At 40.3% G+C, this 26,882-nt stretch overlaps 1 long non-coding RNA gene across 1 annotated transcript in view; it reads left to right on the top strand.

Annotated features, from left to right (window-relative positions):
• The first annotated feature begins 5,274 nt into the window (after positions 1-5,274).
• The window catches only part of LOC144380248 (uncharacterized), an 882,993-nt gene continuing 861,385 nt past the window's right edge, over positions 5,275-26,882 (top strand). Inside the window, exon 1 of the long non-coding RNA XR_013444222.1 lies at positions 5,275-5,331. This is a non-coding gene — a long non-coding RNA (uncharacterized LOC144380248). The remainder of the gene's footprint in view (positions 5,332-26,882) is intronic.

Raw genomic sequence — 26,882 nt, 5'->3', positions numbered from 1 at the left:
TAAGTTAAAAAGCCAGTGAGAGCTATGGTAGTTTTTCTTCTTTCCTCCCCTTCTCCCTCTTCAAAACAAGTGCTCATCTCTGGTCTAAGACAACATGGGAAATAAAGTGGGCAGGTGATGTGTATAGGAGGAAACAATTGGCTGTCTTCTGGAGATGTCACCTGCTTTCTTGAGATTGGAAAATATAGTTTCTCTAGCTCTTCCTTTCTCTTTCCCTGTTCCCAAGATCTTGATTTACAGGCTCTGATTCCTTTCCAGTAGTCATGTAGACTCTTGGGAATAAGACAGAAATTTAGTCTAACCTTAATTAATTGTTAACTCAACAAATATTTCCTGAATGCCTTCTTCGAGCCAGGTACAAATTCTAGGTGCTAAAGATACAGAGATGAGTAAGAGAGTGCCTACTCTCAAGGAGATGAGAGTTAGTTAGTAGTAAAACTCCATGTATTGTTGTAGTAAGAGCTTTTTACTCAGATTTATGGAGGGAAACAACTCTCCCTTTTCTGAAAATTCAAACTTTGTTCTTACAAGTGTTAGAGAAGTCCTGCTTGAATCTAAAATAGCACAGCTGTCAGTAGGACATGTTGTTGGTCAATTGTATTAAAATAGTTTCTTTTGGATGTTCTGAATACTCCTCAACTCAAGAAAACTGAACTCATCACTTCCTGTTACTTCTCACCTCTCAATACACACCAGCATGCAAACACATGGAAGAAAAGGCATTGCAATTCACCCACTTGTCCACATTAGACACTTAGGAGATATTCTCAACTTATAACTTATTTCCACGTTCAATTGATCTTGTTCAAATAGTTCTTTTTAAAATTTTGCTAAGGCATAATCTCTCAAATCTGTTTCCTCTTCTTTACTCTTTCTGGTATCATTGTCAGACATTCGTTATCTCTTACCTAAATCACTGTCATAGTCACCTAACTGATCCCCCAGCTTTCAATCCATGTTCCTTCCATCCATTCTCCAAGAACAGTGTCTCACAGACAGTGGTTATTGTTAAAGTTGAATAAAAAGGAACTTTGATGCATTAGTTCCCTTGTCCCAGATTACCTTGATCTTAATATCTGGGGAGATCCTTTCTTCTGTTTGGCCATCTCCAGATCTCTTTTTAGTGCTAAGATGGTGGTGTGATTTATATCTCCACTGATTGAAAAAATTAACACTTTTATTTTTTTTTAAAAGATTTTATTTATTTATTTGAGAGAGAGAGAGAGAGCACATGAGAGGGGGGAGGGTCAGAGGGAGAAGCAGACTCCCTGCTGAGCAGGGAGCCCGATGCAGGACTCGATCCCGGGACTCCAGGATCATGACCTGAGCTGAAGGCAGTCGCTTAACCAACTGAGCCACCCAGGCGCCCAAAATTAACACTTTTAAATGAATTGTTTTGTTTATTGAAATCTCATATGAGGGGTGCCTGGGTGGCTCAGTCAGTTAAATACCTGCCTTCAGCTCAGGTCATGATCCTGAGGTCCTGGGATTGAGTCCTGACTTGGGCTCTATGCTCAGTGAGGAGTCTGCTCCTCCCTCTCTCTCTGCCCCTGCTTGTGTGCTCTCTCTATTTCCCTCTCAAATAAATAAATAAAATCTTTAAAAAAATAAAATCTCATATTCATTTTTAAAATATGTGCAAAACATTATTCATTTAATCTATGGACTACATTTTGTGAATAGAAATTCACATATTATGTGTACTATGTAGAAAGCTCTCTCCATGAGCTTGTGACCTAGTGGTAGAAATTACTGTTCTGGACAATGTCTCTTCTACAACAAAGCAAAATACAGCCTTCCTCTGGTAAGTAATGAAGTGTAAATTTTCCTCCAACAGTGCCCTGGTAGTTGTACTTGATGATAAGCAGATTCCTACCCATAATATTTCACTATTTAGTTAGTCTAAAAATTTTTTCCAGCTTATTCTTCTGTTGTTTCTGATAAATACTATAAATTCTTGTTATACTACATACTCTTATCCTAGGATGTGCAGAAATATTTCTTGACTCTGTGCCTTAGCTTGTGTTCTTTCTGTTATAAGCAGTGCATTCTTTCTTTCATATTTTTTGCCTACTGAAATCCTACCCATTTTTTATTTTATTTTATTTTATTTTTATTTTTATTTTTTTAAGATTTTATTTATTTGAGAGAGAGAGAATGAGTGAGAGAGAGTGCACATGAGAGAGGGGAGGGTCAGAGGGAGAAGCAGACTCCCTGCTGAGCAGGGAGCCCGATGCGGGACTCGATCCCGGGACTCCAGGTCCATGACCTGAGCTGAAGGCAGTCGCTTAACCAAATGAGCCACCCAGGCGTCCCTCCTACCCACTTTTTAAAAAAGATTTTATTTATTTATTTGAAAGAGAGTGAGTGAGAGAGAGAGAGAGCACACATGAGCAGGAGCAGAGGGAGAGGGAGAAGCAGACTCCCCTGCTGAGCAGGGAACCCAACACCCGGCTCGATCCCAAGACCCTGGGATCATGGCCTGAGCTGAAGGCAGATGCTTCACTGACTGAGCCACCCAGGCGCCCCTCCTACCCACTTTTCGATTAAACTTCATCCATAGAACTCTTCTAAGATCCTTTTATAGAGGCATTTAATGTTATCTTCTCTGTTAGACCATAGTGGTCTGGACATCATAAATCATATTTTAATTATCTTTATGTCCTTCCTCAGCTCTTAGTACATCAATTAGCTTATAATGAGTGCTTAAAATATTTGATAAATGGATGAATAAATAGCTAACACTTATTATATACTTACTACAGGAAGGTTACTGGGTTAGGTGTGGGGTGGGGTTTGTAAAAGAAGAATGAGATGTGGTCATTATTAGTGTTATGTATTCCTCTGTGTTGTTGCAATTGCCTACAAACAAAACAAAAATTATTTTTTTGTCCTCTACTACGTTAAAAATAATATGCCAACTCTGTATTGTTCCCCAAGTGCATGCACGGAGTGGAGGAGGGAGAGAGGTGAATTGTGAAACTTTGCAAGGTAACTACTTTAAGAGGAACAATGCTCATTTAGATGTGAGTTCTGGTCTATTTGTTCTATTTCCAGCGTGGCATGGCAAGACTTTAAAGTATTTGTATGGTGGGGGACATGGGCTATTTGCAGGCAATATTTACACAAACTGAATTTCCAGTACTTCAGATAAGAATTCTGAATATAGTCTGAGAAGCAGAGCACAATTATAGAGTAAGGTGAGCACAATGTCTGAAGCACAGTCAGGGCTCAAAAAATATTTGCCAGGAAGAAAGAAGGAGGAGAGGAAACAAGCCGAGGCAGCTAGCACATGTCTGAATAAACAGAAGCTACAAAGTTAGAGCAAGACCAAAAAGGGGTCAATAAATGTGAACCAAAATTGGAGACCTAGAAGGCAAATGAGATATCACTCTTTTAATTATCAGTTTATTAACGATACTATAGCAACTTAATGCATTTTTCTCCTTGCACCAAGCACCTCACAAGTGTTAATACATTTATTATTTAGAAGAGTAGTTAATTATTACCATTATAATTACTTTATGGATGAAGAAATCAAGGTTTGGAGGGAAAAGAAGTTTGCCAAAGCTCCCACGGCTAACAAATGGCGAATGTGGTACCCTGTCCTATCCAGCACACGGCTTCTCTAGGATATTCAGGAAGAGAATCTTCCTGGGTGACACAGATGCCTATCACACCCAGGCCACATCCCCTCAACTCATTAATTTTTTTTTTTAAATTTGAGTATAGTTGTTACACAATGTTACACTAGTTTCAGGTGTACAACATAGCGGTTCAGCTGCTCTCTACATTATAGTGTGCTCACGGGTACAGCCACCATTTGTTACCATACGTCGCTATTACAGTACCATTGACTATATTCATATGCTGTACCTTTTATTCCTGTGACTTATTCATCCCGTAACTGGAAGCTTGTGCCTTCCATTCCCCTTCACCCATTTTGCCCATCTTCCCTATACCTGTCACCTCTGGCAACCATCACTTTGTTCTCTGTATTTATGAGTCTCTTTCTGCTTTTTGTTAGTTTTTTTTTTTTTTTTAGATTCCACATATGAGTGAAATCATATGGTATTTGTCTTTCTCAGTCTGACTTATTTCACTTAGCATGATACCCTCTAGGTCTATCCATGTTGTTGCAAGTGGCAAGACATCATTTTTTATGGCTGTGTAATATTCCACTGTATCTATACACACCACATCTTTATCCATTCATCTATCAATGGATACTTGGGTTGCTTCTATATCTTGGCTATTATAAATACTGTTGCAATAAACATAGGGGCGCATATGTATCTTTTCAAATTCGTGTTTTTGTTTTCTTTCCTCAACTCATCTTTTTCAACTCAGCTGAGGTAGGCAGTTCCTGTCCCTATCCCCATCCCTCCTCAAGCATGTATGTTATGGTCTCTTTCTAGTCTTCTGCCTTAGGGGTTTTTCTAAAGCCAGCGAAGGACGGTCAACTTCTTATAGCCTCAGCTCAGGGATATAAGAGAGCAGTCCTTCACCAAGGGGGAGTGAGAGTTGGTTGAAATATGTGCCAGACTTCTGTCCTTCAGGCGGACAATTCTGAGGGGCTTTCTGCAGAGGCTCTCAGAAGTTCCCTGGTGGTATTGAGCTCTAGTTGACTCAGAAGTAAATAAACTCAAGAACCCATCCCTCTTTTTCCGTCCTTCCCTATTTTATTCTCACCCTTCCGTACTCCTGCTTCTGAAATCATCTGCACTCAACTCCTTTTCTCAGGCCCTGCTTTCAGAGGAACCCAAATCTAGCCACTAGTTAATCAGACCCAAAGTCACATCAAGTGGTGTCTTAACAGACCATCAGGTATCTGAATCTGTTAAGCCATTAATATTGCTTGAGAACTATGCCTTGTACAATATGGAAAGATGTGTTATTATTATTATTATTATTTTATTTTAAGTAGGCTCCATGCCCAGTGTGGAGCCCAATGTGGTGCTTGAACTCATGACCCTGAGATCAAGAACTGAGTTGAGAGCAAGAGGTCTGACGCTTAATCGGATGGAGTCACCCAGGCGCCCCTAAAAGCCCATCTTTTGACCTTTCGGCAGTTAAAGTCATGTGGAGCTTTCTCATTTCCTTATCTATGGTCCTGTAATGGGGACGCATGGGATTGATTTCTAGGACATGATGCTTATTTAAGAAGCAAAGCTAAGGGGAGATAAAGGCAGCTATGTGTACTGCAGCTTTAAGAGATTGATTTTGGGTTGCTGAGTGGGTCATAAGTGTGGGTGGACACGAGGGGGCAGCCTCACACCGGGCTCTCCTCTGATCACTGCCGCGGCTGCTTTTTTCCTCCTCATGTGCACAGTAAGTAAAACTCAACAGTTTTGTGGAAGCGGATTGATTTTTTTTCTCTTTTTCTTTATGAAGGACTTGAGTGAGGGACCAGGGTTCACTCTGCAGCACATCACAGGAAGTGTGCGTCTTTGCATCTCCCTCTGAGGGCCTTTTGATTACAGGGAAGAGGCACCAACTCCAAACATGCTGCGTCCAAGGACGCCGAGAGTCACCTCCCTTCCTTTGTTGTTTCCGAGTACTGTCAGAGAGCGGCTGTGTGTGAGAGAAAGAGCACAGGGCTCCTCCTGGAAAGGAGCCAGGTGGACTGCTCCTTTGGAAAACGTCTTCCTTTTGCCTGGGTGACCTTATCCAGTCTCGTGACTTTTAGTAGCATCTCTAAGGACGATGCCTCAATCCCCAACATCTTCCCAGAATCCCAGATTTATATATTTTTGTATTCAGTGATCTAGCTGGTATCTCACGTGAGTATCCAATAGGCATTTCAAATTTGGCAAAAAAGAGCTATTTCTAATCCTCACATTTACTTCTTTCCCATGGCCTATTTTTCTTATCCCAATAATAGCCATCCCCACTCATGCAATTGCTCATGTCCCAAATGCACCAATGATGTTCCTCTCCTCTCTTGTCTCACCTCTTCCCACATTTAGCCAATTCCTGTGCAAGTTCTGTGGATCGTACCTCCATCTCCACTGATACCCCCACTCTCATCCCTTACCTGGCCCCCTGCTGCAAGCTTCTTGCTGGACTCTGCACTGTCCCCTACCCTCTTAATCCAGTCTCTACATGTATATCAGGATGATCTTTTATAAAGGGAATTCAGAGCATTCCTCTGCTTAAGACTCTCCAGTGGATTCTATCACACTTGTAACAAAATTCACACACCCTGTCATGCACATGCGAAGTCCTGTATTATCTATCCCTGGCCTGTTGCCCCTGTGTCAGCTCGTACCACTCTCCTCCTCCCTCTCTTGGTTCGAGAAACCTTAGTTTCTCGATGTTCTTAAGTAGCCTTGGGCCTTTGTACCCACTAGTCTCTCCTTTTATCCTCTTCCTTTTTGTCTTCACATGGATGGCCCTCTGTGTCATTCAGTTCTCAGCTGAAATGTCACCTCTCAGGGAGAGCTTCTCTGGTCATTTCAACCATAATAGGCACCCAGTCACTCTCATGCGAAGCGAAGCATTTTTCTTGCTTATTTATTTGTTGGAATATGAGCTTCATGAGGGGTAGGGTCATGTCTGCTTTATACACAACTGTATCCTGGTGACCAAACAAGAACCAACGCATGAAAGATGCTGAATAAAGATTTGTTGAATAGAGAAATGATGAAATGAGCGGAAATACCACATTTGACCCTGCCAAGGGGGGGCTGCAGATTTCTCTATTGTTACCTTTCTGTTCGATCTTAGGCAAGTCACATTTCTCCTCTTTTTTTTTTTTAAGATTTTATTTATTTATTTGAGAGAGAGAGAGAGTGTGCACAAGCAGGGGGGAGGGGCAGAGGCAGAGGGAGAAGCAGACTTCCCACTCAGCGGGGAGCCCAATGCGAGACTCAATCCCAGGACCCTGGGATCATGACCTGAGCCAAAGGCAGATGCTTAACCGACTGAGCCACCCAGGCACCTCGACACATTTCTCCTCTTTCTCCTTCCAGATTAATAATATTCTATGAGGTGTTTATTGTAATCTGAGAGTGTGCTTCTCACTTAGGAACTCCTGAAGAAGTTGGTGAGTCACTGTGTGTGGAAAACCCTCTTGCTGTCTGAAAGTTTTCAGCACCCTTGAAACTGTTGAGAAGCGCCAAGACTTAATAGTCCCTATCTGTTCATTTTCATGTAAAGAATCACAGGTTGGAGTTGCCAGAGTTTTTGAAGTCTCCTATGAAGTTGATTGCAGGTCTTGTAACAGACGGAGCTTACCTGCTCCAGACTGTGGTTCTCTGAGTGGGTGAGCTGGAGGTCAGGCTGCCTGTCCTTTAGGCCTTTGGCGAGTGGTAGCTGGTTTAAAATTCTGGATCTGCTATTTCAGAAACCATTTAATAAGCCTAGCATATCATCTTATTGTACTTTAGGCTTTATCTAAATGAGGCAACAATTACAGACCCAGACTCTTTAGGATGCTGAAGTGCTATTCATAACTAGTCAGGAAAGGTCACCAAGTAAATGCTTTGACGTCTGCTAAGAAGAGAGATTAGTGAAAAACCTTAACTCTGTGTTCACCCAGATCCCAGGATGTGGGAGCGTTTTTATTTCCTTTCAATGCCTTTGTTGTTCTGGGATTCTGATGTGCTTTAATTTCTTGAAAAGCCGTTTCATCAACGCTGTTGAGTGTATGATAAGGTTCCCTCCTCCTTCCTCCCCTACATTTGGGTCAGGCTGTACCAAAGGAGAAGGTTATCTGGGCTGTTAAACCTTTGACTCGGTGTCTTTTGAAGAGCGCATTTTGCATTTTGTTATGTCAGGATTGTAATTAGATCCGTTAATTAAGGGAAGAATGAACTTTTCCCAAACTCTGTACCTCTCTGAATTTTTGATAAGTTTGCTTAGGTTGCTGCTGCCCTTTGCTAAGGAGTATGCCTCTACTCATTAACTGGCACATTTTAATGAGGAGAGTTGATGAATGTGCTGACCTTGACAATAAATAAAACTGGCTACCACCCCAGGTCTTCCCACCTTTGGCTGCTTCAAAGTGTGTGGCATTTCTTGACTAGTGACCATTAAACTTGGGACACTGGCTGACATTCTACCCCATGACTGAACTAGGGCCTCCTTACCCAGGCGCTGTCCTGAATCACTCCCCATCCACTGTCTCACTTCGGTCTTATGATAACATCATTGTACCTATTTTAGAGAGGGGAAAACTGAGGCCTAGGAAGAGTATAACTTGCATAGGGTCACGTAACTAGTTAATAATAATGATAATAAGAACTAATATTTAATTGAGTTCTAATTATGTGCTAGGCACCCCCTCCCTCCCAAGCTCTTTACATATGTCGTATCTTGAGTCTCAGAACAGCCTTATGAGATAGGCACTCTTTTGGCCTCCATTTTACAGTGGGGTACTAGAGACAGAGAGAGGTAGAATAATTTGTCCAAAGTCACACAGTTTTTTAATAGCAGAATAAGGATTTAAACCTAGGAAGCAGAATGCTAGAAATAGGACTTTCAACCATGCTAAGTGGGTGGCAGGTCAGAATTCCAGTTAACGTCTGCTCCATGTTATTTTATTTTTTTAAGATTTTACTTATTTATTTGACACACACATAGAGAGAGAAATAGTGAGAGAAAGAGCACAAGCAGGGGGAGTGGCAGGCTGAGGGAGAGGGAGAAGCAGGCTTCCCGCTGAGCCAGGAGCCCGATGCGGGGCTTGATCCCAGGACCCTGGGGTCATGACCTGAGCTGAAGGCAGATGCTTAACTGACTGAGCCACCCAGGCACCCAGTCTGCTCCATTTTAAAGTCTATTCTCCCTCCTCTTCATCCGTTTGCTTGATTGATTTAGATATATTAAGGGCATGCATGTGTGTGTGTGTGTGTTTCTGTGACTGAACCTGGATTGTTTTAACTCCAAAGGCATAATTAATTCTTCTAGAGTTATAACAGCATCTAGAATATTCTCAGGTGTTCCCAGGCATTTAGAGTACAAAGAATAAAATTCAGATTCATACACATACACAAAGATTTCTTTTCTACTTTTCAAATATAGGAGTGCCTACTGCCCCTCAAAAACAAAAACAAAAACAAACCTAGTGAGCTGTGACACTTCAGAATATAATTAGTGGTACAATATTTAACAGAGAATTGAATGATGAAAAATTTACTTAGTGATCAAAGTCTGAGATGTAAATTTTGGCTTTGTATCTGTACTCACTGTGACTCCTTGGATTATAGCGAGTGAGAGGGTGTCTTCTGTTTGGGAGTGTTGGTAGAAAAATAGAACAAGCCTGGGGACAGTCATAAGTAATTCTCCAGTGCTCCTTTCAAAGGTCCTCTAAAATACTAGAACTTTTAGCAATTGTGGACTATCATGCCGACATCATTTTGCCCCTTGCTTAAGCACTTACACTCCTTCTAATAATCTACAACTGCAGTAACCCTAAAAAATTACTAAATATGCAACAGTTTAAAATACACACCAACATTCACAGATGTGACAAGCATTCCCCATTTTTTTTTTTTTTTGCTAAAGATATCCTCTCTAGCAAAAATGTCACTATTTTTAGTATTTCTGTCTCTGAACATTACCTTAATTGACTTCTTAGAAATTTCTTCAAACTGTTGGTGAAGATAATTTGACATCACTGGGCAGCTGTTCATTTGGAGAAATGCTGTTCATATTTCAACCGCATCATGTTCTGTTATGTCTGCTTTATAAGAGAGACACCGAGACAGAGAGACTGTTGGTGTCTTGGTAGGGGGACTCCTGAGCAAATATTTTGTTAAAGTGTACCGATTATGAATCTCAAACCCGTTATTTGAATATATACCCTGTGATGTGCTAGTGTGGTGAAAGTCCATTTTACCCTCAGAATCATGGACATGGACTATAACATCTGGAAGGAGGTTCATTTCACACACCCAGAGGAGGAAAAGTCACACTTTAAGTTAATGCCAGAGACAGATCTGGAACTCACGTGCCCGAATCTCAGAAAATAAGATTTCTGATTAAAAATATCTCCTGAGCTCATGGAAAAGGTTATTATAAACTGGGATTGCAGGAAGCAGTGAAATCAAAACTCTCTTCTACCAGGCTTGGCCTTGCTCTTTTTTTGGGAGTGAAAAAGCTGGTTCTAAAAGTGAGAAAAGAGTGCTGAGATTGTCAAGGGGAGATCTAAGAAGGTTTGTACATGAGGGCAGTATCTGCGTGGGACCTTGGAAAGTGGATTAGATTTCTATGTCTAGATCTGTGTCTTCTACGCCTTCAAAGACCTTTCCCCCATCTTGCTAAAATGTGAATGAAAAGGAGGTAACACGTCCCCAGGAATCCGGGGTATTAAGACCTTCGCGATGTTCTGTTTTCTTCTGAGCTCCAGCTGCAGAGAGAAGAAAGAAGGGCATTTCATTTTCTGCAAATCCTGAAAAGAGCAAAGGCATAAATGTGTTAGAAATAAAACAAAATAAAAACAAAATCCAGAAAATCTGTGAATATCTCATTCTAATTCCGGATGCTGCATAAATCAGCAAATGAATAAATCAACACTCCCAAATAGTAGGCCCTACAGGGTTTGCAAGGACTATTTTCCCAGGGAATTCTCAAGTTTAAATGCCAGAGGGTCATAAAGACACACTGTTATTACAGTTGGAACACAGCAGCCCCATTTTCCAGGACAAGAACTAAAACTTTTTATGAGTGCTGAATCAAGAGATAAGAGCCAACTTTTCAAGAACTGAAATTGTGCCTGGTAACGTTTATTAAAAACAAATAAAAATCCTAGTTCTCCCTGTTCATGCTTTCTCCTTTAAATTCTTCTCCAGAACCATCATATAGACCCATGAATCCCTTTTTGACCTAATCAGCATTTCAACTGAATTAATATGGGTGACACATATGACATTGTCTTTTGAAAATACATGTTGTTTCTTGGAACTGAGCCTGGCATTTGGCAGGGGCCATGTCTTAGTTCAAATTCTCCCAACAGAGGCTCACACATGCACTTGGGTGACTAGTTTATTTGAGATGTGACATTAGGAAGCAGGAATGAGGGAATGTGGAAAAAGACATAGGGGACAAGGAAAATCCAATGCAAGTCTAACTTACTGATTTTTAAAAGTAGGTCATACTTTTGTTGTCCTATATTAGATATCCTAACCCAGGGCCACTACGATTTTTTTTTTTTCTATTTTCTTTTAGAAGTTTTATAGGTTAATATTTAGGCCTGTGGTCCAATTCAAGTTAAATTTTCTATATTTTTTAACTCAGAAAAAAAGGGAACAAACTATTGATACATGCAACAACATGGTTGAATCTCAGAATCATCTATGTTGAATTATGTAACTCAGACAAAAAAGAGTACGACTATATGATCTCATTTCTAGAAGATTCTAGAAAATGAAAACAAATCTATAGTAACAGTATAAAATGCTAAAATAGCAGTTTTCAGTTTCTGTTTCAGAGGAGGCCAAGTTGCAACTTTCTTTGGTCTTCTAGTGTCTCGGTTCATTTGATACCATTTGCCTTTAACATAGTGCTCAGTTCAACCTGAGGTGCCTCAGTGGGGAATTCAGTGCCACATCTGCCCTGACCACCAAAATGTGTCCAAAAAAAGTTTGGTGGGGACATTGCCAAGGCAATGGGTAATTGCATGGGTCTAAAGATTACAGATGACCTGACCATTCAGAACAGTCAGTCCCAGACTGAGGTGGTAACTTCTGCCTTTGCCCGAAACATCCAAGCTTTCAAGGAGCCACCCAGAGACAGAAAAGCGCAAGAAAAACATCAGCACAGTGGAAATAACACTTGTTGATGAGATGGTCATCATTGCCCAAGATGTGGCGATGATCTTTAGCCAGAGAGCTTTCTGGAGCCATTAGAGAAGTTGTGGGAACTGCCCAGTCTGTGGGCTGCAAACTTTGGTGGCTGCCATCCCCATGATGTCATAGGTAACATCAGCAGTGGTGCAGGGGAAAGCCCAGCTATTAAGAACCACAAAGGAGGGGTGTCTGGGTGACTCAGTTGGTTGGGCCTCCGACTCTTGGTTTCGGCTCAGGTCATGATCTTGGGGTCGTGGGATTGAGCTCCTGTGGGGCTCCAAGCTCACCAGGGAGCCTGCTTGAGATTCTCTCTTTCCCTCTCCCTCTGCTCTTTCCCCACTCTCTCTCTAAAAAAAAAGAACCACAGAGGAAAATATTTCAATAAAGGATCATTTGAACACCAGTAAAAAAAATCCACCCCCCCCCATCCAATTCCCCCGCCACCCAAACAAAAGCAAGCAAACAAAAAAGTTTAGTGTTTGGCTACGAACAGAGTTGGAGAGTGGATTACAAGCAGGCCTAGAGTGGATTACAAGCAGGCCTAGGAAACTTTTGGGCATTATGGAAATGTTTATTATGTTGATTGTGCTGATGGTTGCATGAATGCATGCATATGTCAACACCGGTCAAGTTGCACCCCTTAAATGTATATGTGCAGTTTATTGTATTTATGCCTCATAGTGCTATAAAAATTAGTTTAGGGGCGCCTGGGTGGCTCAGTCGTTAAGCATCTGCCTTCGGCTCAGATCATGATCCCAGGGTCCTGGGATCGAGTCCCGCATTGGGCTCCCTGATCAGCGGGGAGCCTGCTTCTCCCGCTCCCTCTGCTGCTCCCCCTCCTTGTGCTCTCCGCTGTCAAATAAATAAATAAAATCTTAAAAAAAAATTACCCATCAATACAGAATAGTGGACTAACAGCACCTTAGCTGCTGCTTTTTTTTTTTTTTAAGTAGGCTCCACACCGGGCGCACAGCCCAGCGTGGAGCCCAATGTGGCGCTTGAACTTACGACCCTGAGATCAAGACCTGAGCTGAGATCAAGAATCGGTCACTTAGGGGCGCCTGGGTGGCTCAATCGTTAAGCGTCTGCCTTCGGCTCAGGTCATGATCCCAGGGTCCTGGGATCGAGCCCTGCATTGGGCTCCCTGCTCCGCGGGAAGCCTGCTTCTCCCTCTCCCACTCCCCCTGCTTGTGTTCCCTCTCTCGCTGTGTCTTTCTCTGTCAAATAAATAAATAAAATCTTTAAAAAAAATTAGTTTATTAATTGAATTGAAATAGCTCTTTCTCCGACAGGAGCGTTACAATTTAGCTACCCCAAACAACTTCTAAATCAGAACCAAGTATAAATTTTCCTAAATTACATTTAAATTAAAACTTTTTTTTTTTTTCCTGAAAAGACCCTTAAATTTTATCAATCTACTTTTTCTAGTGTGGTCAATTGTCTTTAGATGGGGAAGGAGCACAATGAATACATATTATGGTCTTGTTGCCAAGAATTGTTCTTTTTGAAATTGGTGTCTTATCTTTTACATCTGCAATTAGCTGAAGCTGGCAACTTCAAGAATAAATCCTGCACTCAAACATATTGGCACTTCACCCTGCGCCACCTGCGGGTGGCAGCTAAAATCCAGATCTTTCCCTTAGAGCAGAAACTTTATTGGAATTGTCAGAAACACGTGCACCCTGAAGTCAGGTGCCGTCTACACCTGTTCAAGAAGAGGACCAATCTCTGAAAACTAGGATTTGACCCTCCTAAAGGGAACAAGTCCCATTTTCTGCTTCTCCGAATGAGCCTAATATCCAGCTAAAAGGAGTGCCAGGTAACAGTCTAGCTGGATGATCTTAGGCATGCCGCTTGATCTCTTGGGCCTCAGTTTTCTAACCTAAAATATGGTTTATTAGGTTAGATAATTTTAGTAGTGTTTCCTATAACATACTTCTTCTAGAATGGTTGTTAGAAGCCATTTTGTGGCTCACCCTTAACCTACCAAATGTAGCTATATTTTTGTTCCAAATGTTAAATATTTAATTAACTCTAAGATGAAACCCAAATGTAGTTCATTAAGCAACCTGGTGTGGAGTCAAATGTAATGGACATGAAAAATGCCTTTTCATTAGTGTTCATTGGCTTCATTGGTTCAAGAATTCTTCCTGATGGAATGAATAGCAAAACTATTCTATGTTCAAACAAACTGGATGTGTGTGAGGTAAAAAAAAAAAAAATGTCAGGAGCCTTTCCAGTTGCCTTTTCCTAATTGTGATGTATTGATTTTCTATGCTAGATTAATGTCTACAAGGCTCTTCTTTGGCTAATCCAAAACACAAATGGATTTAATTAAAATTTTTATTTGAAAGTATGCATACATGTAAAGGTTGGAGAAGGGCACACATATATGTGAGTGTGTGAATGAACACACAGAGGTATACATGAATGTGGAGAAAAAAGACACATACGATCCAATTTTATATAGTGGGGAATGGCAGAGACCACCGTCAAAGAATCTTTCGTATATGGTCGTATTTAATTTTTGTCCATTGTCTACAGGTATTGAACAATTTAATCTCTCAAAAAATAACAGTACTAAATTTAATAATAACTATGTTTTAAGTAATGAAGATGTGGCTTTTGTATTATTCTATTAGTCAGAATTAGAAAAAAACCTCAACAGTTTAGGTATGAATTAAACATATGTTTACACTGAAGGTAAATTTAGAAAAGGGAAGGAAGGAGGGAAGGAATCAAATATTGTCAAAGTATGTTCTGTGCACCAAGCACATCACTGGTGATTTATATCTGTAATAACCAATTTCCAGCAGTGTAGAGGACAGTGTTGCCTTTCTATTGACATCCTAAAATTCAGTGACTGTGGGCTTAGTTAAGTGGGAGGAACTTCAGCATTCCATGGAATATGGCTGTCTTCTGATGGTGACTGTTGAACCAGCTTCCAGCACACATCTTTCTTTTTGACTACTTTACTTCCCAGAAAGATGCGCTCTCCTGTTTAAATTTCTAGAGCAGAGGGCAAACTCCAACCCATGGTTCACATCTGGCCTGCTGCTTCTTATTTTTTTTTTTTTTTTAAAGATTTTATTTATTTATTTGACAGAGAGAGACATAGCGAGAGAGGGAACACAAGCAGAGGGACTGGTAGAGGGAGAAGCAGGCTTCCCTCTGAGCAGGGAGCCCCATGCGGGGCTCGATCCCAGGACCCTGGGATCATGACCCAAGCCAAAGGAAGACGCTTAACAACTGAGCCACCCAGGTGCCCCTGCCTCTTATTTTATATGGACCGTGAGCTAAGAATGGATTTTTACATGGTTGAAAAAAGAAGAATAATATTTCATTACATGTGAAAATTATATTAGATGAGAATTTTGGCATACATAAATAAAGTTTTATTGGGACACAGTCATGCTTATTTATGTATTTATGGTTGCTCGTGTGCTAGAATATCAGAGTTAAGTGGTTGTGACGAGACAGCATGGCCCACAAAGCCTAAAATGTTTACTCTCTGGCGCTTTACAGAAAATGTTTGTAGACCTCTGTCTTAGATCATAGCAGAGATTTTACTGAAGTTTGGTAATAAGGAAAGAGAAGCACGACATGCAGTAATTTGCAATCAGCATCAGATCATCAGATTGGCTTGCTTTTTTCTGGAACTGTGTCGGTTTGGCCAAATACCAGATGAACTCACCTGGGGACTTAAGACTGAATGAAAGAGAAATAGTTTGCCCTCTCTCATGGGCCTTTCATGTGTCTTTTTTATTGCCCCCAAAGGATCTCTTTCCAGGATGGCTGATAGTCAAAATATCATTTCACTTTAGGAAAACCCTACTCTCACCTGTGGGGGTGTGGTTTGGACCTGGGATCCTTCCAAGGCAATTATATAATAAACTCCTATCAGTGTAGTCCCCGAAGTCTGGCTTATTCAACTTTGAGATCTAGATCAGACTGAGTGCAATTTGACACCACATTTTTTTTCAGTCTCTCTAAATAAAGACATTTCAACAATCTTTCGATAGAGTTATATTCAGGGTTGAATTTAGTCAGCATGTTCATCTGGAAAATGGGTATGACATCATATATTCACCCCCCACTGAGTTTCTCACAGAAACACTGTCATGTTGAATCACTTGTCCAATGTCATGTGGGGCACAGATGACAGAGCTGGGATGTGAACCTAATTTTTTCAACTTCAAGTTTTCTCTTCTCTTAATTCTACCTTAAAAGCCTCCTCTCCTTTAAAAAGCTGAGTAAACCTGGGAGTCCCCTTATGAATAAATGTATGAGTTCTACTGGACTTTTGGAAAATTTGCTGAGTTCTAAGATTTCCGTATCATGGCACAGGATTGGGGATCTTGGAGGGTGCTTCCAAGCTCACACGCTGGAATCAGAGACACCTGGGTTTGAATCACCATTTTACTACTTACTGAATGAAGAGTGCTTCTTAAGAATTACTGAGGGTTATCTATTAATGGGAATGATAATGGTACTTATAGGAAAGTTGTAATAGCAAATAAGGTGACACATGTGAAACATATAACGTAAGAAGTGCTCTATAACCAGTTGCTATTATTTTTATTCCAACTGGATAAAAATGGAATCCCCATATCATAGTAGCTTAGTTTTTCTAGTGTGAAAAGCCCATTTCTCAAATATTATTTTAGATTTAAATTTTTTTAAAGCTCAGATATGCACTGTTGAACTCCCCTTGAATTTTTCTGTCTGTTTCTCAAAGCCTTCAAATATATTTGATGGTTGCATTGGGAAAGGCACCCTTGGGGGATATCATTGTGACAACCACTGGTGCTTTTTGACAAGATACTGAGAGTTGATGATGTTCAGGGAAAAGGTGGCTTCGAAATGCTCTTCATGATCCATTAGGCACGGATCATTAGCATGGCTCAGAAGTACGACGGAACATTTGTAGAAGTCTGTGCTATCAGCAGCCCACAATGGGCCCATTCTTGACACGACAGACTTTTAACATCTGAGTTCTAAGAATTGCAGTGATGGTTGACACTTTTCACTTCAAAGAATAGACTGAACATGCTGTTCTCTATGAAGACGTTAGCAGATGTACTATTAGAGTTTTTAAATGTTTCCATGTGGGACAGTTATGTTAAAAAAGCACTGCATGCTTTAATGTGCTATGTAAGAATACTAAGAAGAGAGATACATTTCGTTCATTTCATAATGGACATATTTTCACAAAGCTCTGCCCAGATATCTACATGTATATCCAAACACATAAGTATCCATCAGTAAGGTCTTTTTATACCACACCACATAGCACCAACAACACACGTGGAAATCCCGTAAAGGTATCCTCGTCCTATTTTTCAACCATTTCTCTCTGAAGCTCATTTTCATATAGTCCTCTCTTTGTTGAAAAATTTCCTATGATGAACTCTAGATGGGGTTATCATTCTGTCTCAGGATATATGTGAAGGGAAAAATGTAAGAGAATTTAACTCTCACTATTCTTTCTCAAATTTTCCAACGTAGACTAAAATGAGGTCACAAATACTGAACAATATAAGTGAATGTTCATACAGTTAATATGACAGGAAGTGCTGAGGATGAGGTGGAAAACTCATTGAGTATGTTTAACTAGTAGTTTTAGTCAGCCAGCTTGTTGGTTGCTGTTCTTAAAATGGAGTTAGCTACAAAAGCAAACTCTTTGTATCTTGTCTTGTCAAACTGTCAAGAAGAAATTCAATAAATATGAAGAATTCCTTTATCTGAATCTTTGTCTCCATTTAGTGGAGACACATCTCTTCAATGATAGTTTGTTGGCATTTTATGAGCATTGTTGCTGTACCTTCTTTCAAATCTCAGTGCTTCACTGGTTCCTAAGAGTTCCAAACTCTTGAGGTTCTGTCCTGGATAAGTAACATTTCCTCTTCACTTGTATTTGGACTATGAAGTAAAGCTTTTCTGAATGTGGAATACTTCAATCCCACAGACAAGTGCTCACGACTCCAGTGTTTTTATTTCAGATTCACATTGATGGTGATACAGGGGTCTGGGCCTAGGTATGAGGGTAATTGTGATGTAAGCATTTCAAATTCAACGGGGCCAAACATAGGTTGCCTCCCCCGCCGACCTACTCTAACAAGTCATCTTTGACATCTTTTTTTCACCCCTTCTGTCTATCCAATGACAAATTCTGTCATTTCTAGTTCCAAAATATTTCTCTACCTCACTATCACCATCCTAGTTAAAGACTCATTTCATGCCTCCTCTACTTCAATGGTCTGTTCTTCTCAATTGTGCTATTTCTCCCTTCTGTATCATTTTCTGCACAGCAGCTGGATAGAGCATTTAATAGGCAGTTTTGATCATGTCGCCACACTCGAAAGGCCTCCAAGGGCTTCTTCATACCATTAAAACAAAATCCCAGGTCTTCAACATGATTCAGAAGACCCCACATGGTCTGGCCTCCGTCTGTTTCTACAGAGTCATTTCCTGCCCTGTCACCTCGCTCACATGTCCTGTGCACACTGGCCTTCTCCAGTCCATTGAACGTACCAGGTTTCTCTACTCTTCCTTCAGTGCTTTTTGAGACTCTATGTCTCAGAATCAGAGAGGCCTTTCTCTGGCTTCTCTATACCCGCTACACTCCTACGTAGAGGATCCCCTTGATTAGTATCTCATGACACCTGTTCTTTTTCTGCACTGTATCTCTTCTCCATTGTTGTGCATTTGTGAGAGTATTATTGGATGTCTTTTTCCTACTAGCTTAGGCTCTTGGAGGAAGACTCCACTCTGTTTTTTTCTCTACCATTTCCCCAGTGTTTGATAAGAGTTTGGCAAATGTAGGACCTCAAATTAATAATGAATGTGTGAATTTTCAGATACTTAAACACAAAATAGATTAATGTTTCACTTTGATTAATTCAAGCAAATCATACCAAATTATGCAATCAGAGGAGTTCACTGTTTTTGGCCTCTAATAAACCTTTTAGAAAAATCAGATGCTATCACCATCATGACCATCACCATGATCTCAGTGTATTTCTCCAATCAAATGACCAAGGTGGGATACGAGGCAGGCTTGTCAGGTGAAAGGACACTCAGTTAACTTTGAATTTCAGAGAAACAATAGGTAATTTTTTAGTGTATCTATGTCCCATACAAAATTTTAGGCATAGTGATACTGAAACATTTTTTGTTATTTATCTGAAATTCACTTTTAAACAAGCATCCTACATTCATTTTTTTTTTTTACAGTGCTGTACTGTATTTATTGAAAAAAAAATCCACATCTAAGTGGATCCATGCAGTTCAAACTTGTGTTGTTCAAGGGTCAATTGTATATTATTTTCAGGTGCACAATATAATTATTCAATATTTGTGTATATTGTGAAATGAACACTATGATAAGTCTAGCTAACATCTGTCACCGCACATAGTTACAAATTTTTTTTTCTTATGATGGGAACTTTTAATATCTATTCTCTTAGCAACTTTCAAATATGCAATACGGTATTATTAACTATAGTCACCCTGCTGTACCTTACATCCCGAGGACTTATTTATTTTATAACTGGAAATTTTACACTTTGACCACCTTCTCTCATTCTACCCTCCCTTCACTCTACAACCACCAATCTGTTCTCTGTGTCTATGTGCTTGGTTGTTTTTTTTATTTTTGTTTTTATTTTAATGATTCTACATGTAAGTGAGATCATACAGTCTTTGTCTTTCTCTGACTTATTTTACTTAGCATCATGCCATCAAGGTCCACCCGTGTTGTCACAAATGGCAAGATTTCATTCTTTTTTGTGGCTGAATAATACTCTGTTGTATAGATATACCACATTTTTTAAACCATTCATCCATTGATAGACACTTAGGTTGCTTCCATGTCTTGGCTATTGTAAATAATGCTGCAGTGAACATGGGATTGCATGTATCTATTTGAGTTAGTATTTTCATTTCTTTGGGTAAATACCCAGAAGTGGAATTGCTGGATCATATAGTGGTTCTATTTTGCATTTTTTGAGGAACCTCCAGGCTGTTTTCCAATTTACCTTCCTGTTGACAAAAGCATCCTGCATTCTCATTGGCTCAATCTGGCAGCCCTACTCCAAGGAAAGTGTCATTTGAATTTTTCATATTTCACAATTCAGTGAAGTTTATAGACCTACCAAAAGGAAAGGCACAGAAGGTAATGAAATCTTGAAAGTGTTTGTGATGGGAATATTAACCAAGTTTTAAATTCTTTGCTGTTGTGTGAGAGGGTTAGGACAATGGCTTAAATGAAATGGCAATAGTTTGTTGATTGCTATAGGGACAATTAAAGGGGCTTAGAAATTGACACATTGACCATTATTTTTATTATCATACAAATCCCCTAATTGAGAGTCCATTCTAAGTGACAGAATCAGCCATGGTAGTGCTTATGTTATCACCGGGCTTACTGGAACCAAGACTCATTCCAAAGAGCTAAAAACATGTGACTATACATGTGTTTGTACCATTTAAAAAATGTAGGTATTCATGTTCTTTTTTTAAACCTGTGAACTTGTCATTGAAGGATAAATTAATTTTCCATAAAATGAACTAAATGGTAAAAATCACATTTCCTCATTATTTATCTTTGCTAAGTCATACTTAACACTGATTTTTAATTTAATTTTATTTGTTTTTTTAAAAGATTTTATTTATTTATTTGACAGAGAGAGACACAGCGAGAGAGGGAACACAAGCAGGGGGAGTGGGAGAAGGAGAAGCAGGCTTCCCGCGGAGCAGGGAGCCCGATGTGGGGCTCAATCCCAGGACCCTGGGATCATGACCTGAGCAGAAGGCAGACGCTTAACGACTGAGCCACCCAGGTGCCCCTTTTATTTTTTATTTTTTTAAAGCTCTATTTATTTATTTTAGAGAGAGAGAGAGCACACACGTGCACAGGGCAGGGCAAAGGAGAGAATCTTCAAACAGACTCCACATAGCACTGAGCCCAATGTGAGGCTCAACCTCACAACCCAGGAGCTCATGACCTGAACCAAGAGTCATCTGCCTAACGGACTGAGCCACCCAGGCACCCCTTAACACTGATATTTTTCTAGACTATATATTTATTTTAAAACTTTTGCCCCCAAATATATCTGGGTATTCCCCTGGGACCTTATAGTGTTTATTTAGAATATAATGTCTTGATATAATTTGCTCTTTATTGCAAAACAATTGATACACTCACTTAAAAATTTATTAGAATATCTAACATTGACATTAAAGATTATAGTCAGGCAGATACTGTGATATCAGTATTTAAAGAGAGAAGGGTCTGACTATCAATATAAACACTTCAAAACCATACTTGGTGTAGGCAAGGGGCAGCTGTGTATAAATGGAATAATTGGTATGTCACAGAATTTTAGAGTTAGAAAGAACAGACTGGTAAGTTCTAGGACTTCATTTTACAGATTGGAAATATCTGCACAGAAAGGTTAAGTGACATGTGTGGACACACAGCAAATCAGTGGTTCACTCAGGAGTAACCCAGCTTCTTTGCAGTGTGCTCTCTGTATGACAGTTTACTTGTTGTGCTTTTAGTTGTGGAATATTTTGCGTCAGTCTGAGTCTGAGACTACCTGTTGTAGGTGTGTCCTAGAGTCCTTTTTATGCCATCAGTTCTGTTTATGTGTGTGATCTTGTTAGATATAAGCTCATGTAACAATTGGTTTCATAATACCACTTAAGAAGATCCGTGATGATCACTTTTATGGGAAAGAAACCCGAGCAAAATAAAAATCACTCTGAGGTGCTGGATAAATCTCATGATGAAAGTGTCATTATCCTTGTTTTCTAGATGAAAAAGCTGGGGATCAGAGAGGTTAACTTTTTTATTTTTAAAAAACCAATTAAGTATTTATTATTTTTTTTAAGTAGGCTCCATACCAAATGTGGGGCTTGCACTCACCACCCTGAGATCAAGAGTTCCATGTTCTCCCTACTGAGCCAGCCAGGTGCCCCCAGAGAGGTTAACTTAACTGTTTAAGGCACATAGCTTGTAGTTGCAGGGTTTGGATTGAAAGCTAGGTTATCAGGGTGCCAGGGTGGTGCAGTTGGTTAAGTGTGTGACTCTTGGTTTCCGCTCAGTTCATGATCTCAGAGTCGTGAGATCAAGCCCAGCATCAGACTCTGTGTTCAGCTTGGAGTCTGCTTAGAATTCTCTCTCTCTCTCCCTCTGCCCCTCCTACTTGTGCTCTCTTTCTCAAAATAAATAAATAAATCCCTAAAAAAAGAAAAAAAGAAAACTTCTCTGTGGTTATTTAAATGATTAAATCTCTCTCTTTTTATCTTCAAGTTTTCCACACCTCTTTTTCCTCCTTTTAGCTTATGACCTCTCTTTTTATTTCACTGAAACAAATTGAAGCAATCTTTAGAAAATTGTTCCAGCTTCCCCATGACAAATCTGCCAAATGCTGGCACCTTCTGCTCATCTCCCTTTCATAGAGGAGGAATTGTCTAGCTCTTACCTAATTTCCCCTCCTCCTACACCTTGTTAAACCAGATTTCATACCTGTAATCTGTTTAAGAACGTCAAGCCTGCATTCATTCCTTTCTCTTCTGAATCATCAGTTTTCCTATTTTTGCTAAATTTTTCTCATCAGCATAAGATACATGGCCTAATGTATCTCATCTTTAAAAAGTCCTGCTCCGGATACCCTCAGTTTTGTGCATTTTTCTTTACAGTTTGCTGTTGTCTATTTACTTAGTCTTCACTATACAGCCTTTCCTCAGTCTACTGTTGCTTCCCCTACCCCCTGAAACCATACTTGTCGGGGTCACGGGTGCCTTTAGCTTGCTGATTGCCCTCCCTTCTCAAAATTCATCTCATTTGGCATTTCAGAAGATTTGAAATGGTTGTTTCTACCTTGTTGAAACATCCCCTCCCCCTGCCATAATTTGAAGACATCCCAGGCTCCTGTTTTTCCCTCCTACATTATAAGTTGCTTCTTTTATGTTCCCTTCAGCTCGTCCTCCTCTTTCCTACCTCTACGTTGGATCAGACTAGGGCTCAGAGCTCATACATCTTTTCTTCTCTTCTCTAGCCTAGAGAAGCCTTCTGCAAGGCTTTAATTCCCAGCTGTAATCCCAGCTCCTATTGTACATACCCTCAGCCTTCCTGACTTCCAGGATGTGGGTATCAATGTGATATCTTGTCTCCCTTTGTACAGAAAAGACACTGCAAGCCCACATAAGAGTGCCCAAAGGATTCTCACCTTTAGTTCTTTTTTTTTTTAGATTCATTTATTTGACAGAGAGAGAGAGAGACAGCGAGAGAGGGAACACAAGCAGGGGGAGTGGGGGAAGGAGAAGCAGACTCCCCGCTGAGCAGGGAGCCCCATGTGGGACTCGATCCCAGGACACTGGGATCATGACCTGTGTTGAAGGCAGACACTTAACGACTGAGCCACCCAGGCGACCCTCACCTTTAGTTCTGATGATCTTGTGCCACTGTCCTCACTTTTCTTCTCTGTGGTTAGAAAGATGTCCCTTTTTAGGACTCAAAGTCCACTGACTCTTTTGGTTGAGACGCAGAGTGTATTTTACATATAAATGTCTCTCCCCAAAGAGCCCCTTATGGGTTACATTGGGATGCCACTACTTGTGCCTAGACTTCAAACAATTTTATGAAGATTTGAATTAAGAGTAGGAAATGAAAGCTGCTCATTGCAAATTGGCTTCTTTGCCTTCCCAGGAGTCAATTTCTACTTTCAAACAGTTAGGAAAATCACGAGTATTACTTTTTCGATTATTAAATGTGTGAGTGACACTAGAATTTCAGGTTGTGTTTTACTGAGGTTTATGATTTAAAGCCTCAGATACAATATGATATGCATGGTTGTTCAAAGTGGGTAAAATACTGGAAGAATTATTTATCCCCTGGGAAAAGTAGATCAAATCAATTAGTATAGATATCAAAACACAATATGGCCAGGTTTTTGTGGATCATCTACAAGATTGATAGAGGTACCTCATCTTTTATTATGTGGTAAATTTTTACAGGTTGTTTGGATTTGTCCTTTTCAAACATCAGTGGCGATATCTTCAGTGGTTTAATATATTAGTGTTTACAGGGGTGCTAAAATTCAAGTGTTGAATAGGGTACATGGTCCTGGAGTGTCTATCTTAATGGACAGCTATGAAGGGAAATATTTCTTTTATATCAGCACAGCCGTGATCATATTATTAAGCATACCTTTTACTGATACACAGTATTTCAAGGACATTGCACATTTGGGATGAACTACTGAAGACTCTCCCAAGAGCTCCCACCCCCAGGGTGATGAGTTTATAATTTCCTGGAGGTAGAACTGCATTGATGAGGGATTTGAACAGCACATACACTTCTGGGGGCCTCTTACATCATATCATGTTTCTCACCAGTAGACCCCAAGCTTCCCACAAATTAGGGACTATATCTTACTTTATTTTGTAGCCTAGTGGGCAGCACAGTGCTTGGCATATAGATGGAATGCCAGTAAAACTTGTTGACTAGAACTGAACCAGGTCGAATATAGTGTTTCCAAAAATAATTTCTTTTTTTTTTTTTTAAAGATTTTTTATTTATTTATTTGAGAGAGAGAGAATGAGAGAGAGCAAGCACATGAGAGGGGGGAGGGTCAGAGGGAGAAGCAGACTCCCTGCCGAGCAGGGAGCCCGATGCGGGACTCGATCCAGGGACTCCAGGATCATGACCTGAGCCGAAGGCAGTCGCTTAACCAACTGAGCCACCCAGGCGCCCCCAAAAATAATTTCTAAGGCAATACTGCAATATGTACAAACATAGCAAGGTTGTATTGTTCCCAGGAAAAACGAGTTCCCTGTTTCACACACGGGGCAGTGGTTCATTGAACCTAAGAGATGGAATTCGGGAGTTACTGGCTTGGACAAGGGGTGACAAGGCAGCTCTGTGGTTGCTGTCAGAGGATCATTAGAGCATTGCTAGAAACGTCAGATGCAGTGATTTCAGATGTGCATTTCCAGACCTGTAGATGACGGGGTAATTGCACATAAATGGGGAATTACATCCGTCGTAAAGTAGACAAGGAAGTCATGGTATATTTGCCTTATGCAGCAATGAGAGTGAATAAGCTTCTGCTACATAGAGCTATATAGATGAATCTTACAAATTTACAGATCACTCTTTGTCATTCCATTTGTATAAAGTGTCATAAAAAAGAGGTAAAACTAATATATGATGTTAGAAGTCAGTATATTTGGTATAATAGTTACCCTTGGCAGAGTAACCAGAACAGAACACAAGAGGACTTTAGGAGCTGTGGCAATGCTGTGTTTCTTTGGGTGCTGGTTAGCCAAAAATGTTTACTTTGTGAGAATGCACCAATCTGCATAATGATGATGTGTGCACTTTTCTGTATCTGTATGTTCCACGCCAATAAAAACTTGAATACCTAAAATAAATTGCACCTATGAGTTAGAGAACACCTGGGATTGCTAGAATCCATCCAGAAATACAGAGACAGCATTGTAGGGGACACTGACTTGGAGAAACACAAGGATCTGGGGATATATGGCTGGGGTTATTTCAGCTCACTTATACCAAGACTCCTGAGTTTTATCCTTTTTCATCAAGCTCTAAGGACACTGGATATCAGGCCAATAATAAGAGTTGGGCTGTTAGAGGGACACGTTGATGAGGAGGCTTTAAAAGTAATTTGGAATTTCTAACCCGAGAAAGCAGCAGTGCAGATTTATAATTTTTACTGATTCTTCCAGTGTATTCAGCAGGAAGAGACACAAGTCTGGAGTTGGCTTTGGGACTCCTTCCTTTGTGGTACTCAGTTTTAAGGGGCAGTAGGAATTGCTGTGAGCTCTTGTTGAGAAACTTTTTTTTTTTTAAAGATTTTATTTATTTTTTGACAGAGAGAGAGACTGTGAGAGAGGGAACACAAGCAGGGGGAGTGGGGGAGGGAGAAGCAGGCTTCCCGCGGAGCAGGGAGCCCAATGTGGGGCTCGATCCCAGGACCCTGGGATCATGACCTGAGCTGAAGGCAGATGCTTAAAGACTGAGCGGCCCAGGCACCCTGAGAAATTGTTTTAATAATCATACGAAAGCCTGATAATAATTGGAAGGAGTTCAAAATTATTTATACTGGGTCTTTGTCCCAGATTCTGCCCGAGTTACTCCAGGTAGAAGATGAATGCCGATCCTTTTATTCCTTTTATTTCTAGCCAAATGAGTTGGAATCAGTTCCTCTTTTTACCTGCTAGGTAGCATTGAGAGGGGGTGAGAAATGTACCTTTCTCATTCTTTAGCATGAAATCAAAGTAATATATGACTTGTGAAATCAGTATGGGGCCAATTAGTAACATCATGGATTATCAGACAGAGATCACCCTTCCTACTCTTGTGTGTATGTGTGGGCGTGCCCTGCACGCATGAGCTCACTCGTGTGTGTGTGTGTAATGTGGCTTACTATGGAGATACCAGAAGTTGCCTTTAAGGGATAATAAATTCCATCTCATAAAAGCTTTTGAAAGTGAAAAAAATTTTAAAGCTGTGGTAAACTTTACATGTAAAAGTTATCATCTTAACCATTTTTAAGTGTGCAGTTCAGTAGTGTTAAGTATATTCACATTGTTGTGCAACCAGTCTCCAGCACTTGTTCATTTTGTGAAATTGCAGCTCTGTACCGGTTAAACCACCACATCCCCCCCCACCCCCCCCCGCTGCCCGGCCACGGGCAACCACCATTCTACTTTCTGTTTTTATGAGTTTGACTACTGTAGATACCTACACAGGCTGAATCATACATTAAAACTTTGTCTTAACTTTTCACTCTGAGCCTGGTTTATACCAAGACTACAACCTAAAATAACTTTACTGATCACATAATGTTGAGTTTAGAGGCTTACTGGACCATCCTGTAACGTAAGATTATCAGATGCCCCGTCATAACTATGCCTTGTTGTACTATTAACATCTCGATCCTTGGCTGATTCCACTTGTGGTAGGAAAAGGAGGAACAGTGCAACCAGAGGTTCCAGCCCAACTGGAGGGCTTGTTGGCATCATCTGAAATCCATGCCCCCCGCCCCCCCCAGTGAAAGA

The sequence above is a fragment of the Halichoerus grypus genome, chromosome 15 (assembly GCF_964656455.1).
Source record: "Halichoerus grypus chromosome 15, mHalGry1.hap1.1, whole genome shotgun sequence".
Classification (NCBI taxonomy): Eukaryota; Metazoa; Chordata; class Mammalia; order Carnivora; family Phocidae; genus Halichoerus; species Halichoerus grypus.
The sequence above is the reverse complement of the archived record's forward strand: the minus strand, read 5'-3'. Positions and strand labels throughout refer to the sequence as shown.